Below are 16,543 nucleotides of genomic sequence, written 5' to 3' on the forward strand. Positions count from 1 at the left end.
TGTCTTTAAAAGCTGGAAAAAAGCTCTAATTAGAGCAGCCATCTTTAATGGCCTGCTGTTGAACTTCATCAACAAAGCAGTTTATTTGGAGGATTCACTTGTGTCGCTCGATCTTGAGAGCACAGAGTTTGCTGTAAGCCACAGCAATTCATCGGAGGAGCTCTTACTGAATATTCTGTAGTGGTTTAAGGTAAGTTTTCTGCCTGTCCTACCTGCAGCCCTTCTGGCACGGCCGCTTGTATCTTCAGGTGACTCGGGCAGTCAAGTGCAAATAGATTAATACAATCCCAATTATTGTTATTTTGAAGATGGCCTTGTGGATTGTGAACATAGAAGGTTCAGTACTGACAGCTGAGTGGTAATATCCCGAGCTGCTGCAGCTGAATCCACCAGGACTCGTCTTTGAAAGGAGTCGGGAACATCCATGGCTTGCTCTGCGGTGTGCTTGTGCCGCTGTGTGCTAGCTAGTGTGGGCCACCAGAGGTGGTGAGTGCCCCGGAACAGTGTACCTCAAGTCACTGTTCCAGTTGTAACTGTACTGCGTAGTCAGCTCGTTTGTATAGGAACACAAATACTTGTCTCCGTGAGACACATGTAGTAACACCTGTGGTTTAATAAAGTAGGTTGCTTTGTGATGCACAAGTAGTTACTGTAAAGGAAAGGATTAGTTTGTGTCAAGTATTTTAATAGAAAGTTAATTTGACAGTGTGTTGTAATATTTATAAAATGTACCATTCTGATGTTATGTACAGAATTATGAATTTAAAAATAGTGTTTCATATTTTGTCTTAAAAATATTTCTTTAAACTTAGTAGTAGTGCTGTTCTGCTACACTTAGCAGACACATTCATTTAAAAAAAAAAAAAAGATTTTCTCATGTACAAACCCTTGCCAAAAGTAAGCAAAAACTCCGACAGCTTCTGTTGGGCTTGAAAAAAATACCTTACTGTTTCTGATTCAAGGAATATTGTATTTTTAAGTTTTTACTATCCATCTTTTACCAAAAAAAAGCAGAAAAAAACCCTACAGAGAATACGGGTATTTGTAAGTTAATGGTACAGTTGAACGCATCCTGTCTGTAAAGTTGTGGGACTTTTAAGTCCAACTGTGTCTTAAGTTCATTAGCTTCTAGCTGGCCTGCTTTTTTCTATTTCTAAAACTTCTTACCAAATTATCACTTCCTCTGTTGTAGACAGAAAAAGAATCTTAGCTTCATGGTCTAACTAATGAAGTGAACTATGCCCTGTTTTTGCATGGCACTGATAACAAAGTAATCTGTATGAACCGTGACGATGTTTTGTATGCACTTACTGAGGAAAACTTCCCTGTCATTTCACCATGGGTAGGTTACCACCGAAATGCATCCTTTCATCTCTAACTGCCTCGGTTGGGAATAATTGGGATTTTCAGAGAATTTAAGGTTGGTCTTTCAGATGGAACCTGCAAGTAATACTATATAAACTGAAGTGAACCTGTTATCTCCTCACAGGGTAAAAACAACAGTGGTGCTGATTGATTTTTTTTTTTAATTATTTTTTTTTAAGCTTGGAAATTCTTCTATTAGCATTTGTTGTTTGGGTTAAGTGATTGCATGAGTTCTGTAACTCATTAACAACTCTGTTCATCCTTGTTTTGCAACAGAGTGTATGTGTAGGATTTCAGTTCTATTATCTGTAGTCTATGTGTGTGCAGAAATGTAAGCGATAGTTAAATTTACTCTAGCTCTAATATACAACTAGTAGTATGTTACACATTAAGCTCTAAACTACAGACGTTCTCACTGGGGGGTGTCTGTTCATTCCTCCACGTAACTTCCATTCCATTTACAGCAAAAGACCACCGCTGAAATATCCATGGAGCAGCTGTGGCAGAATGTCAGGATTTTGTGACTGGTTTTGTTCTTGTTGTTTAAGCTCCTGAATCAGGCAGCAAACTTTTTTAGAGGTTTGTGCGTTTAACAACATTGGCTGTGTTTTCATTTTCTTCTTCTTTTCCCCTGATGGCTGGAATCAATGTAGGTAAATACACCTGCTGGTGCAGTGCTCCCTTGGCGTGGTTAGCCGATACCTTTACAGTGACAGGTGGTGGTCTGTGAAATAAAAGTAATAGCAACTTCAAAGTGTGCCAGTTGTTCAGGGAATTCCTGTTACTGGTGCCCTTTTTTTTTTTTTTTTTTTTAATAGAACACAGGAAAAAAAATCTTTTAAAGAAAAGGTTTTGATTATACTTCTCTCAGTAGAGCTTTACAAAAACAGTTGTATTGTAAATGTCAGGGGGGTTCGTTTGTTAGAAATGGTGATTTCAGAGCTCTGCGTGGAAAACGCTTTCATGCTTTAGATGAACAGGAAGTTTCTTGTCTTCACCCTCTGCATACTTTCCAGGTAGACTGAAATACATTTTGGCTCTAATTCTGTTTGTTGTTAAATTATTATTTTGATTGCAGGTGTTCTGTAAAATACAAAAAGCAGTGAGCTCTGCCACTTGAATATAGCTGTGAAGTTGGGACTGCATTTTATGTTTCTACTTCCTTAGTATTTGTTATTTAATGATCCTAATGGAGTAAAAAATTCAGTTTAGCAAGAAATCCAGTGGCCTTGGTTTATTTGAATATTCATATCTACAGATGGGAAGAACCCAAAGTTGTTACATTTCTGAGACAAGCATACAGAGGTGGTTAGAGAGCCTCACCCTGCCAACGGGAGGAAGGCTTTTTGTGAAAGTGTCCACCTGAGTCTGATCTTGACTCATTTGCAGACACTATTTAGGCTTTCTAGAATCTCAGGGTAACTGAACAAGAAAAATGCACCGTGATACTCTGACACTTTGATTTTTTGTTTTCGTTGTAACAACATAAAAATGTTTAAGATACTTCTCTGTTGAAGGTTCAGTCCCTTGAATTCACAAATGTATACGGTCTCGGTTACAGGTGAGATTTTTGTTGGTGACAGACTTTTGTAAATTTTTTTCCTACTGATTAATTTCTTGTAAAAGAAATTAAATCACAAATTTACATATAGAAATTTACATTACAGTAGTATTTAATAATATTATATTAAGCAACAATGATATCAGATCAGCTTGTAATTTCAAAACTGAAATGGGAAATATAAACCAAGTAATTTCTCTCACATAGAATTTTAGGATCGGGATGTTCTGTTGTTTGAAAGTCTGAAGAATGTTTGCCTTCATGTTAATTTCCACAGGCTGTGTTACCACATGCATTTTCCTCATAGCCTCACTTAAATTGCTGTGTAGGTTCTCTGTTGTTGTACAGGACCTTGACAGATTAGGTCCTCTTCAGCTCTGCGGGATAGACGAGATTTTTTGGCAAGTTGTTTTCACTTGTCACCAATTTGTCCTGCACCCCTTCCTGTCCCTTGCTTCTGCCCCACACGAAAGCAATTTAATCTGAGGCTTAAAGTAGATATTAGGATGGCTTTTGCTAACGGCTAGTATCGCATACTGCTGAAGCCATTTTACAAAACTGTCACAAAATCGCCTCCAAACCAAATAGATGCATTGCTTATTCTTGCTACAAACTACAGCAATTTTTAAAGTACTCTCTGGTCTGTGTAATGTCGTCTTCTGTGTATAGGCATGCTCCTTTTCCTGCCTCCCACCTCTGAGATCAGAATACTGGTGGTTATTTTTCAGTCTCCTGTCATTAATGGTATTTTATACTTCCTTCAAATGTGTGGTTGTGTTACAAATGTCTTCTCCGTATTAATGAGCTTGCTTGCTGCTGTCCGCAGTCCTGTGTCACTATAACAGCTTTCCGGACACATTCCGAGTACACCCATCCAGGCTCAACTGTTGGTTAATTTTCTCTCTGAAGTTTGCTTTGTGTATGACGTAGACTGTCTTGTATTATTATTTTGCCAAGTCTTATTTGGTAGGGAGGATCCAAGTTCTGGATGTTAAGACTTGTTAAAGGTGGCATGACTCCTCAAGCAGTTGTTTTTCTTGATGTTTGAGAAGCAAGCCTACTGTCTTACCTTTTTTTTTTTTTTCTTTTTGGTGGGGGGGGGGGAGCGAGGTGGGACGTGAGGGTGTTTTTGTTTTTGTAAATACCAAAAATAACAGATAATACTGTATTGTCCTGAATTAACTAATACTAATTAAAATGCTGGCTACAGGAGTTGCATTTCTGAAGGTTGAGGGAGGAGTTACTCAAACTGAGAGGCAGCATCACAGTACGTTCCAGTACGACAAATTTAGGATTATTCTTAGCTAGGTCATGAATGCTTATTGTTCATAAGTAGATGCTTGATGGTGTATGTGGTTGGTTATTAAATGCAATGTGCCAGGCTATTTGAAAATAAAAACAGTTGTGCTGCTGGCTTAATACTACTCCTGGATATTCATTGTTACGGAAAAAAATTCCAAGGCATATTATCATAGATCATCTGTGAGGATAAAGGTTGAATTGGCAGGCTAATACATAGAGGAGTATAAAGGATCTGAAACTTGCCATAAATTAGTATTTTTATCTAAAGCATTTTTCCTGAGCATTGGGGAGCAGCATAGACCTGACAGTTTCCTACTTTATTGCATAATCAGTTCTTTACCTACGTAAGATTTTTTTTCTGAAGGATTCACAGTAGTAGATGATGTGTAGAGCATTGTAGATTAAAAGGATGAATGTAAAAACTGTCATAAACAAGCCTAGCTCATACGCAGTCAAGTGTGTTTTGCTAGTCTGGTTGTTACTGAAGACTAATTTGTATGTTATAAAGTAGAAAATACATTGGAGCAGCTGTAGCATTAACAAACTGTAACTAGTTAAATTCAGTCTGTACCCATTCTTACAAATCCGTCAAAAGTCGTGTGATGTCACTTCTCGGCAAGAGTTACGACAATTTTTGTTGCTGGTTAGTGAGAGTGCTAGCCCCACAGAGTGGATCTTTAGTGGGTAACATCACTTTGCCACATGCCTTTACCTGATCTCAGAACGCTACTTCTCTCTGCCTGCTGTATCCCTTTGCTAGAGGTTACTGTTCCAGTACCGGGACTGGCAATAAAATCCACCAAAAAAAGCAACTAATGAGCAAAGAACAATCAGGTAATAGTGAAGCACTGAAGACAGGGTTATCCGGAGTGTGGTTTCAGCTGGATGAAGATTTTGCTGCTCTGAAAGGGGCATCCTCCAGTGTCTGTTCTCTCTTGGTTACGCAATTGGTTCTGGTGATTACGCAGCTCCACAGAACGGATCAGCTTGCTGGTCTGACTGAAAACTACGATTTTTTTTTTTTTCTTTTCTTGGAGCATGAGTAAGCAAGCTGTTCTGTTCTACTGTACAAATACCGACACCAGGTAGGCTGCAGGACTGTGCAGGAGCACACCGAGGAGCACAGGAGTTACCCTGCTGCTAACAGCGCCTAGTTAGACTGGCAAAAGATGCCTCTTCAAAATTTTCCTGTGGAATGCAGTAAGGTCCCTGTCTCTCTGCAGGTTTCGTGATCCATCCCTCGAGCTAGATCCCTATCCTACTATTTCTCCCCAATGCAATTCAGTAAGAGACATGAGAAATCGAGACTTGAATCCAGGACTCCCACTACTTCAGGGAGCATTCTCATCAACAGGCTATTGTCATGTTCCCCATATTCTCTCCTCTGCCATGTAAGTATTTAATTATCTACCGTGGGTTTCCCATTTTCAGGATGGGAAATCACCGAGCAGTCTCCATACAATCTTTTTCCGATGCCATTCTCTTTGTTAAAATGTCAATTTGAATTTCTTCTGACTGAGGCGGCTTTACAAGTTAGATCTTGTACTTCAGAGCAACTGCTCTTACTACACCGCTTTATCAAAATGCCAGCACTGTGCATTCGGTCTCCTTGACTGGCTATTTAATTGAAAGCCGCTGTGAGATGTGCTTTGTGTTACGCTGCTGTGTTGTGGACAGACTGTATCGGGCTGCTGGGGGGTTCTGTCACAGGGATGTCTGGTTACTGAATCACAAAGACGTTTAGGCAAGAGACAGGTGCCGATATGCTCAGTGGAGTCAAGATAACATCTCCAGTCACATTCAGGAATAGAGCTATAACCCTGGAACTTAATTTGAAAAATCAAGTCTCTTTCAGGGCTGAGAATAGAAGTTTGATCTTGCATAAAGTTGTACTTGTATAACAATAATGTAGTGCCTCACTATGACAAATGTAAGTGCTAATGCAAGATAAATATTCCAACTGTCATTTATAATTGTCATTTATGTACCTTTGGTCTGTCTTAGCTATTCATAGTATGCCAATCAGTGTCAAACTTCACTATTATGTTCTACTTTGTACCTGTGATTTTTTCAGGCTTAGTATTTGGGGAGAACTTCAAATGCATGCTAAGACGTCGAGGCAATCTGGTCATGTAATAGACCATCTCATAGAAGTGCTTCTAAAGCATTGCTTGCAGTGAATGACAAAATCACCGAACAATGCAGAACTACTGAAGCCTTTAGTCTCAGAATGCAAAGATGGGAGTGATCCATCCTTAGGGAAAAGCTGCCCTTTGTTGGGAAAATCCAAGAGAGACATCGGCACCAGCGTCCAATGCTCTAAGCTTTATGAGGACCTCGGTATTTTGTATCAGGTGTTGCTTTCTAACTTTGTAGGTATCCCACACCTGTACATGTTTCTGTTGGTGGGGGTGCATAAACCCAGTAATTCCTGATGCTAGGAAGCTAACGGGCCCTCAGGCTGTAGTCACTGTCTTACCCTTCCAGCCTCAGGGCCCGATCAGACGGGTCTGCTGACATGCTGAATGCTGCTCAGCAGACAGCTAGAGTTTCTGCATCTGTGGCTTGTTGCACTCGCTTGCTTAATGACTGCTAGTATTTGTGAAATACAAAAATGTGCGTTCAAATAGTAACCTGCCTGATTCTCCCAGAACACTGAGGCCAAAGAATCTTTTCCTTCTTATTCTCCAATAGTAAGCAGCGATTCATTTATACAAGGTGAACAGGTTCAGTAAGAAACATGCGATGGTGAGAACAGCACGTGAAGATCTGCTTCTCTAGGAAGGTGGAAGGAAGAGTCCACGAGGATACACATCCCAACATACGTCTCTTCCTCTGCCAGTATCAGTAGTACATGGTACCAAGCGTCTGGTAAGCATCCCTTGAATACCGGCAGAGCTCGGGAAATGGGCCGAGTTCCTCCGCAGTTCACTAACAACAAGACATTATGGACAGTTTTCTGGTGAGGAAAGAACAGATGTAGATTTCTGACATCAAGAGTCTTCTATTGGTGAGGTTCCTTAAGTTTTCATTTATTAAATTTTCATAGTAGTCATGTCTGTTCCCAAGGATGTTAGAAAGGCACGTGGCTTCATAGTGACTGACGACAACATACCTAGCTCATGCTGAAGCTCCACAGTTACGAGCTGGGTGCTCTTCTCTCACACCTATGAAATGCAGTTGAGCAGATTTTATTCTCAAACCAAACAGAGGAGATCGCCACGGTGGGCAAGCCTTTCCCTTTCTGCAGTCACAGTTTCAGGCCTGCCATCCCCTACGTGTGAACAATACAGATCTCTTCCTTTTACACTTGACAAATTTCCATTTTTTTTAAAGTGATGTTCTGGCAATGTTAGCAGTCTATCCATGGAGAACAACTTAATGGATATTATTGTAATCACAGTAATTAACGAGCAGTAAATCTTCCTTACGTGCAGAAACTTTACTTGAGCCTTGCCTGAAGGTGTTAACAGGACCTGTGCTTGGGATGTGATGCTTCGGAGTAAGCTACACGGTAAAGCAGCGTTACAGCCTGAAGACAAAAGTGGGCGTACTGTGCACTGGTTTAGGTGAGAGGTTGTAGTTGCCATGTACGTTAATCATATGGCCAAGCACACCAGATGTATACGTTTCATGATATTTTATAGCTTTTGGAGCTACAGTCATTCATTTTTATTGCAGGGAATAGGTGGGAATTAGTTTGTTTTCTTTTGCAGTCTAAATAAATATTTTCCTGAATCTTGACTGCCTTACACCTTATTTGGCAAGTTTTCCAAAACTTTGGGGAAAAAATACAGTTTTACCATTTCAAAAAGAATCTAATATTAAAAAACCCAAACAAACGCAAAACAGTTTGAATTGTTCATGTGCCAGAGAAGAAAGTCAGGGGCAGCTGGCAAGCCCACAAATAAATTCTAGAGTAGATTATCATTATAATGACTAATCATCGTGGCAAAAATTAGGTGTGAATGGACATAAAGGACATTTGCAGGTCATTCCTGTTGACCTTATTGTCCGCTTCCAATGCAGAAGCTTTTTACTATTTGCAGCATCTAGGAAACTGTTTTCAGTGGATATGAACAGCATAACTTCACTGAGCAGCTTTCAGTAAAGCCAGATAATTCTAAATACACTTGATTGTCAATACAGTGGGAGTTTTAGTGGGGTGTACTTTCATTTTCAAATGGATGCGGTGGTGCTCTTTGAGGACTTGCCAGTGCTAGAAGTACGAATGGCTCCCGCCTGCCATCGTGAGCAGACGCGCAGCCAACTGCTGCTGGGTGCTGAGCCCGCGGTCCTGCCGGAGAAGGAGCAGAGGCTGAGAGCTGCAGATTTTGTTTACTGCCCTGGCGTTCTTGTTCCTAGGAAACAATCCCAACCCTGGTTACAAGTATTTAATCAGTAATTTCTTCAATCAAGCAGCCTAAGCAATCTGTAAATGTAGATTGAGTATAATTACCTAAGCTATCATTAAAAGATACATCTCAATCAGCAGCGCTTGCTAGCTGATTGTCACCTGAAACCTTGCAATTAACACAATTACTAGTATTTTTGACAAAATAGCTTAGCATGGCTTGATTAATAGTGCTTTTCAGGAATGGCCTTTTCCGGTATTTCTTACTGTCAAAGCTGCGAGTCCTGCACACTGTGTTATTTTGAAGATTTTACAACAGACACGGCAAAATGGATATAGGGAGGATAGGATTTATCTGGCTTCTGGAGATTTAAGTCACAAAGCTCAAGCGCTTGAACTTTTTCATCTGCTTCATGTACTGCTATAACAACAAATTAAAAATAAAGTTAATCCATCTTGTGCAATGAATCAGAGGCTTTAAACTGAATTTGAAATTACTGTTTACTAGGTAACACCCAAACCTAGATTGTGTAGAGCAGTGAGCAGAAAAAAAAGTTGTTTGAATTGCAATTGATTGTTGTTATCAGGGGCTGAGTTCAGTACTGCAGTACCTGATCTATTACATTCAAACCAGCAATCACATAGTGAGCTGGGATTTGCTAAATAAAGTTTTAAGTTAGTAACCAAACCATTTCTTTTTTTTTTTTTTTTTTTTTTTTCTTTCCCCTGCCTCCTTATATGCACACTCCAGTTTCAGGCTTTTATTTCTCCCTGCCTGAATTCCACCTTAACTGCTCTCCTCTCTCTATTTTAACCCATTACTACCTAATTCCTCTTCTGGTTTATCAAAGCAAGTTATAATTAGCAAAATATAAATGGCCGAAACTTGCTTAGTTACTGTAGTTTCTACATACCTGAATAGTTTTATGGCAAGAGAATAAAATTTCTTTTATGCTTGTGCATTGCGCTGTACAAACAAGCAAAGGCAGGCTATGCAGCGATGCTCTGATCACCTGATCGTTGGCAGCAGTGGAGTCTGTGGGAAGCCAAGAGCTGTTAGTAGCCAATAATGTTGGGATACATTTCCACTGAAAAAGGAAAATCTTTTTTGGGGTGTGTTTATGTACTTTTTTGACTTCTAATTCTTTTCCAGTGGCTGCATATCTCTGATAAAGATCTAAAAGTTTCTAGAGTAACTTTCTGAAACCTTCTGTCCTTATTGTGAACTTCCTCTATTTTTGTTGCTGCCGCTGTTAGCTTCTGATACTGGGTTAACCTACTTATAATCATCCTGAGTAATTTATGGAAAAAAAATCCCAAAACCAAAAAATGATTTTTTTTTTTTTTTTTTTTTTTCATTAGAGAATTCAATGCTATTAAAATGCAACTTTGAGAAGTTGTGCTACTGTTCTGGTCCACTTGGAGCCAGTTCTCATTTTTAAAGAAAAACATTTGCTGAAAGGCTGCCTTTTATATAAAGGGAAATTTTGTATTTGTAAAGCCTTGCCCTATTAGACTATTTTAGGCTGATTAAAAATAAGCACATTCCGTTTTTCTAGTGAAGATGAACTGAAGCGTAACGTGACACATTGCACCTTTCTAGGTGAAGAAGTGTGGCATTGCGATACTAGGAAATGGCTGAGCTTTGGAAAGGGGCTGACAACTGGCAAATACAGCGCCAATAACGAGCTATCGCAGAAAGCAAAGGATAAACTAAATGTATATGTTAAAGAAAAACAATAATGGTAAGTGCATTATTTTTCTAATTTCTTCTTTGTACACGTGGATTTTAAGCTTGCTTGTGCATTTGAGTATTGGGCACATTTTTTACTTTTATACTGTTTATCTACAAAGCCCAGTATTGGCTTGAATGTTATTTCTCAGTTACAATCAAAGCAAATTACACTGTTACCTTCAAGACCACTTTGTGTGGAAACACTGGCCTTAAGAAGTACAACCCATCTTTGTCTTCAGAGTGGAACAGTCACTGAATGTTTGAGGGTTTTTTTCACTTTCATAGAGTCTGCAGTACTGCTATAGTAATGATTTTAAATTTTATATTGTAAACTTGCTCTTCAAATGTAGTCTAGATGTAAAATTGCAATTTAAATTTTAGCTTCCATTTCTATTTTGTAACTTGAGTGTTTTTCTAATGACGTTTCAAAACTTTCACGTATGTTTAAAATCATCCTGAAATTCTAGAATATGTTCATTTGTTAAATGAATGCTTGAGTTAAAACTTGTTTCTTTTTGATTAAAACCTTAGGTTTTTGCTGGTATAAAACTATTTATACCATGAGAAATGTGGTCTGAATTGTTTTTATGAGGTTATACACTGGGTTTTCCCCAGTTGCTTTTGACAGACATTGCCTTAGGTTTGAAGTAATATTAATCTAGGCCAATATTCTGCTTTTCGACAGTCAACTAGCTGAAACGAAAGTGCCTTGCAAATGCTACCGAGCTGGGCTGGGGGTGCCAGCCATAGTTATCCCTGCGTGGTGCTGCATTGTGTTTACTGCATAAAGTTTAAAATACATTTCCCAGTGTTCCCTATTTCCAGTGTTTTGGGTTTGTTGTTTTTTGTTTTTTTTTTTTTTCCTTTTCCATACCACAATGTCCTGGCCTCTAACAAATTATGAGGGGGTTTTTTTGTGTTTCAGATCATTACTGTTGCTGTCATTAAGATCAAGTATTTCCTGGGACAGAATGAGAGACAGAAGTTATATTTGAAGGAAATAGCCACAAAGAATTTCTAAATTAAGTGCATTGGGAGGAAGATGAGTGGACATTCATACACTCAAACTGATTAAAGGAGCATAATAAAGCCACCTGGTTTCTGCAGAAGGGTAAGCGAGATGATTACTGTAATCCTTTCTAGATGTAAAGATACATGAATAGATCCCTTTGAGGAATATGATTCTGTTAAAAGTGCAATGTATAGAAAAAAGTTTTTTCGTTGATAGGAAACGATAAACTTCCATGCCATCTGTTTCCTGGATCCTGTGATCCTACTCCTGCCTAGTGCAGGATGTATATGCAGATTTCTTCAAAAATCTGCCCTTGCTTTACATAAACTGCAAACTAGTAGAATACAGGTGAGTTCCTACACGAAGATGCGATGCTCAAGCCGCGATGGTGAGGCCCACTTTGAGTACGGTGTCCTTGGAGCTGGCTGGAATCAGCCAGGAGCACGGACCTGGCAGCGAGCTTCATGCACAGGCCGGTTCTTAATCTGTTGAAATGCGCAGCTGGATTTACTCATAATTTGAGATTCAAGCCTGTTTGATGGGAGCACAGAGCACTTGGATTGCAGTTCATTTGCTTAGTTGATCTAAAATGTGGATGGAGATAATACAGGTCGGTGTAAAGGACAACACAGACATGGTGTGTGAAAGGACTTTGGTCTCAGCTCCATCTGTAGCCGAACCGGTCGAATGGGCCTTCTCTCAAAACAGAGGCTCTTGGATCACTTTTCTCTTCAGTTTCTACACAGAAACTACACAGTTTCACCCCACGTTTTAGTCAGGCTCTGCTGCTTGTCAGCACCTTCCAAGAGGTCTCTTTTTACTCTGCCAAATCTCTCTTCGGGTCTCACCTGAAACCTTAGTGTTAAAAGACGACTAGCGTTGGGATCTTTTCACAGGAAGATCGTACCACGCGAGGAATAGCAAAAAGACTCTCATGTTGTTTGAAGTTGATTTTATAATAAAAATCATAAAGCATACAAACCCTGCAGGGACCTGCACTTGGTGTAGGAATGGCAATTCAGTAAGTTAAATAACTGACGCACTGCCTACGTTTAGCCAGTACGGTGTACGCTCTGAATTCTACTCGCCGTAAGTATGCTTGGTGCATTTTTTAATAAGTTTTTCTCTGGAAAACAGTTTTATCATTCGGTTCTCCCCTTAGATTGGATTTTATGTTGTTGTTTTTATTTTAGTGGAATTTAGCACATTTCCACACTTTTCTAAATGGATTTTGAATGTGTGTTTTGAATATTTAAGTAAAAATTGGACATAATAAACAGCCTTTCAGGCATTAGAGGAATAAAAAGACAAACATGCAGCATATTAAGTTGCATTAGATGCTGAATCCTGGCTGTCATCAGGTAATTTCAGTACAGGTCTAGCTGACAGCTAGTTAAATTGCATAATGCAGAAAGGTACAAGAAAGATGCTGAAGAGTTTTAAATCTTCTAGAGATTTTGTTCAGAGAGAAAGAGGGCCTGCAGTTGCTGTGAAGTCCGTGAAAGACCTTGGAATGCCTTTCGATTCTGCGTGAAAGATACTTAGCCACTAATGATGAACATTGATACAGGTATTAAGGATGGCATCTTCCACTTCTTTGAAAGTCCCCTTTCACTGTCAAGATAAACGCTTTTTCTTATATTTTTTGGTTCCAGAAAACCAAGTGAGAACTAGCACCATTTTACACAGGAAGGTGGACACAGAAATAGTTGTATAATAAAGGTCTGTAGTCACAGCTGTGACAGTCACATCTCTAAATTTGAGTGCATGTTTTCCATGTAAATTTATTTCTCCCTCAGTGAACTACTAAGAGAAGTCCAGTGCTTCGGTCCTCAAATCTATTTGCTGGATTTGCATTGCCATCAAATGGCGGCTGCGCATATATAGGTTAAGAAAATGCATGCCTGGCTTTAACAAATAGCTGGCTATAAAAAGTACTTCAAGTAACGGTATAAAGGCATGAAACTGGGCATAAAATCTGTTGATTCTAACCGGAATGTCACAAATTGAAAAATAAATGTTACTTTCAAAATGAAAGGTATACTCTGCCTAAACTTACTTAAACTGTAAGAATAACATAAAGCAGAAACTGAATACGGCGTTAGCATTTTCTAGGTTTTAAGTTTTTACTTCCAACTTGCGTGACCTTGATTTGATCCTCTAAAAGCTGTTTCAGCATCTCCGCTGTGTTCGGAGTGCTTCATCAGGTTAGCTTTGTGGTATATAGAACCAGAAAAAGTGGTTTTTTTCAAGGTTAAAGACGGGTTTCTGTTATGAGTCGTGCTATCAGTTTGTAATGTTAATGTCTAAAAAAAGCTCTCTAAAATGGTAAGGCTACTTAGAAGTCAGCTTTACTGGAGCACTCCTTTTTATGTCAGAACTGCCATCACCCCCTCTTTCAGAATGCATCTAGTCAAAGCTTACATTAGTCTGTCACTCCTAATAGTGTCTTGTAGACACTGGCAATATCCCGTTTCTCTGAGCTGCGTATGGGGGACAGGTTAACTAACTACTCTACATCAGAACCCCAAGGCTTTTTAAAAAGGCTGTATTTTTAAAAAAAACTATTTACGTTGGCTTTCATAAGGAATATAAATGACAGAAGATGTTTGGGATAGACAGTTCCCTCTTTTAACTCGGGCTTTGTTATTCTTTATAGCCTTTGCAGTCGATTGCTTGCAACCCAAGCCCTTAAAATGGGTAAGCCAGATAGGAATCCGAAATGTGTGTTCAATCACTTGCGCTGTAATAGATGAATCAATGTGAAAAAATAAACACATTTGTAAACTATTAGGACAAAAGCTGAAAACCAGGATTTTTATCTTGAGCAAACCCAAGAGAGCCTTTCAAGAGCTTTCTGCTGTTTTGTACACTTGGTTGTAGATTCTTGTTGAAAGGTTGAGGGGGAGATCTAGTCCAAGATAAGTTTTCTTGCTAGCTCGTTTTTGATCAAAGCCTTCTATAAACAGCTATCAGCCACAGCTTGTTAAACAAGTTACATAGCGCTCTCCTCTCCAAGAGGAAGAGGAAAAAAAAAGTAGTGTTTGCAAAAGCAGTTAGACTATGCAAAGGCAGCTGGTGAGTCGGAATTCACTGTCTCTTCACCGGAATGTAAACACGTCAGATTCCTGCATGCTAGTTCACTGTGATAAGCTCAGGGTATCTTTGCCTTTTATTATTTCCATTTCTGCCTTTCCTCACCTTGTGATGTTATACAGCCAGGACACATCATAAGCAAATTTAGCCTGATAGAAATATACCACCCCTTCAGAACAGATGCCCAAGGGAACACACTCTACAAACTTCTGAAGTTCATATCTTAAATAGGTGGTATTATTATTAAATTATATATATAAATTATATATTAAATGGGAGATAAGAATTAACTAATTTATAATCTTGTTATTTAACGTATAACATAATAGCCTTAGTAATGTAAAAGGGCAGTTAAGTTCCGCTTGATAGTAGTGTACCCTGCCTTCACAAAGTTTAGGGAAGAGGTACTAGTCCCAAAGTTGTTTGAGTGTTAGGCAGTAATCTAATTTCTAAATTTAAAACTTTGTTTATGAAATGAACATTTATTCCATAAACAAAACTCATGTTGCCCTTCTTTAATAGCCATACCTTGCCTTGTGAATCCTGCCTTATTTCCTGTTTAAACTTCCTAAATTTATTTTATACCTTTCAAAATTCCTCTGAAAAAAATTTATATTTTATCTGCTAGATGGCACCTCTTGCCTGGATTTATGAGCTAAACATCTGTTTCCTAAAACAACTGTTTGTCCAAAACTGTTATATCAATCAGTGATACAGCCATTCTGAAATATCTTTAGAGAAACATAGATGCTTACAATTCTTAACCTGTTTTTTTGTGCAACTTCATGCACAGTCAGAGGCTTTATAAAACTTCTGATTTGCAATCTCCCTAAGTAAACAGTGAACTACAGCTGTCCGAGCTACTTACCCGCAACCCGCTCTGGGTACTTCAACTGGCTCGCCTACGCTAGCCTCATTTAGGTTATCCCATCTAACATTTGTAGTTAGGATGAAAGTAGCAGGAATAAGGCAGTACAGAAAGTCACTTTTTAAAATACAACTTTTATTCAAGATTGAAATCTTCTGATAACAATCGTAAAATTTTAATGTAGGTTATTTCTCATGCTTTTAAATTATAGAAACTTTGGGAGAAATGATGTTACATAGATTAACCAACTATCAGGACAAAATATTTTATATTAAACACTTTGCCTTAGTTTAGTCCTTAGTTAGCTGGACATACTATTCATTTCAATAAAGAATTCAGATTTTTGCATCCTCAGAGGATAAATGCACTTTTAACTTTCCATATTGCTTATATACTTTTAAAAAACAACAAAACATACATGTTCTAGACATATAAGAACAGAAAAAGAAAGTGATTGCAGTAGCTAATAAAACCAGTTAATACTTTAAACCCTGTATGTGCTATATGTAAACAGATACTCACTTCTTGTCTAGCTGTTAAGATAAAAGACATAACAGCCCAACTGGTAGAACTGTTGAAGTTTGAAAAAGTCACTTCTAGCTTCAGTAAGACCTTAACAGCTGTAGAAGGCAAGTGATCAAAAATGGTTGTGTTTATTTCTTTTTGATTTATTAAAGATTAATCCCTGTGCAAAACATTCAAAACACGTACAAATTTAAAAATAATCAAACACTTTCACGGTGATCAACTATACAAGTGAGATAGCAATTTTAAAAGATTTAGATGGATAAGCACAAGCTAGCAGTGACGTATCGTTGCAACAAGTAGCATCATATAGAAAGATGGCAGTGGAAAGTCAGTCTTCACCCTCTGAAGCAGCTTGTTTTGTTCTCAAGAGTTCTGTACCTCACTTTAAATAACAGGCTTCATGACGGAGATATATTTATTTGGAAGGAGTCCATTGAGCAACATAAGGATTATGGTTTCTATGATCTGCTTATAAAAGATTCCTTTCACATAAGGAAAATTTAAAAAGATTTCAAAGGTATCAAAGGCTACTGAAAAGAAGAAGAAAAAAAGCCTCTGAATTTCTGTTGGTTAGGACAAGAATTAATAGGTTTCACTTGCACCATGGCATGGGAGATATACATTGCACTGAAGTTCCACATATTTCTAAGGAAAATTAAGTAGACCTTCCCCCTCAAAAAAAAAAAAACCCAAAAGCAGGCACTTAGCTTTAAAAGCTTGTA

General features: G+C 38.5%; 1 long non-coding RNA gene across 1 annotated transcript in view; it reads left to right on the forward strand.

Annotated features, from left to right (window-relative positions):
• Positions 1-4,028: 4,028 nt before the first annotated feature.
• LOC119153235 overlaps positions 4,029-16,543 on the forward strand; it is a 37,387-nt gene continuing 24,872 nt past the window's right edge. Inside the window, exons 1-5 of the long non-coding RNA XR_005106091.1 lie at positions 4,029-7,797; positions 10,186-10,327; positions 10,502-10,621; positions 11,243-11,428; positions 11,546-11,677. This is a non-coding gene — a long non-coding RNA (uncharacterized LOC119153235). The remainder of the gene's footprint in view (positions 7,798-10,185; positions 10,328-10,501; positions 10,622-11,242; positions 11,429-11,545; positions 11,678-16,543) is intronic.

This window comes from Falco rusticolus, chromosome 1 (assembly GCF_015220075.1).
Source record: "Falco rusticolus isolate bFalRus1 chromosome 1, bFalRus1.pri, whole genome shotgun sequence".
Lineage (NCBI taxonomy): Eukaryota > Metazoa > Chordata > Aves > Falconiformes > Falconidae > Falco > Falco rusticolus.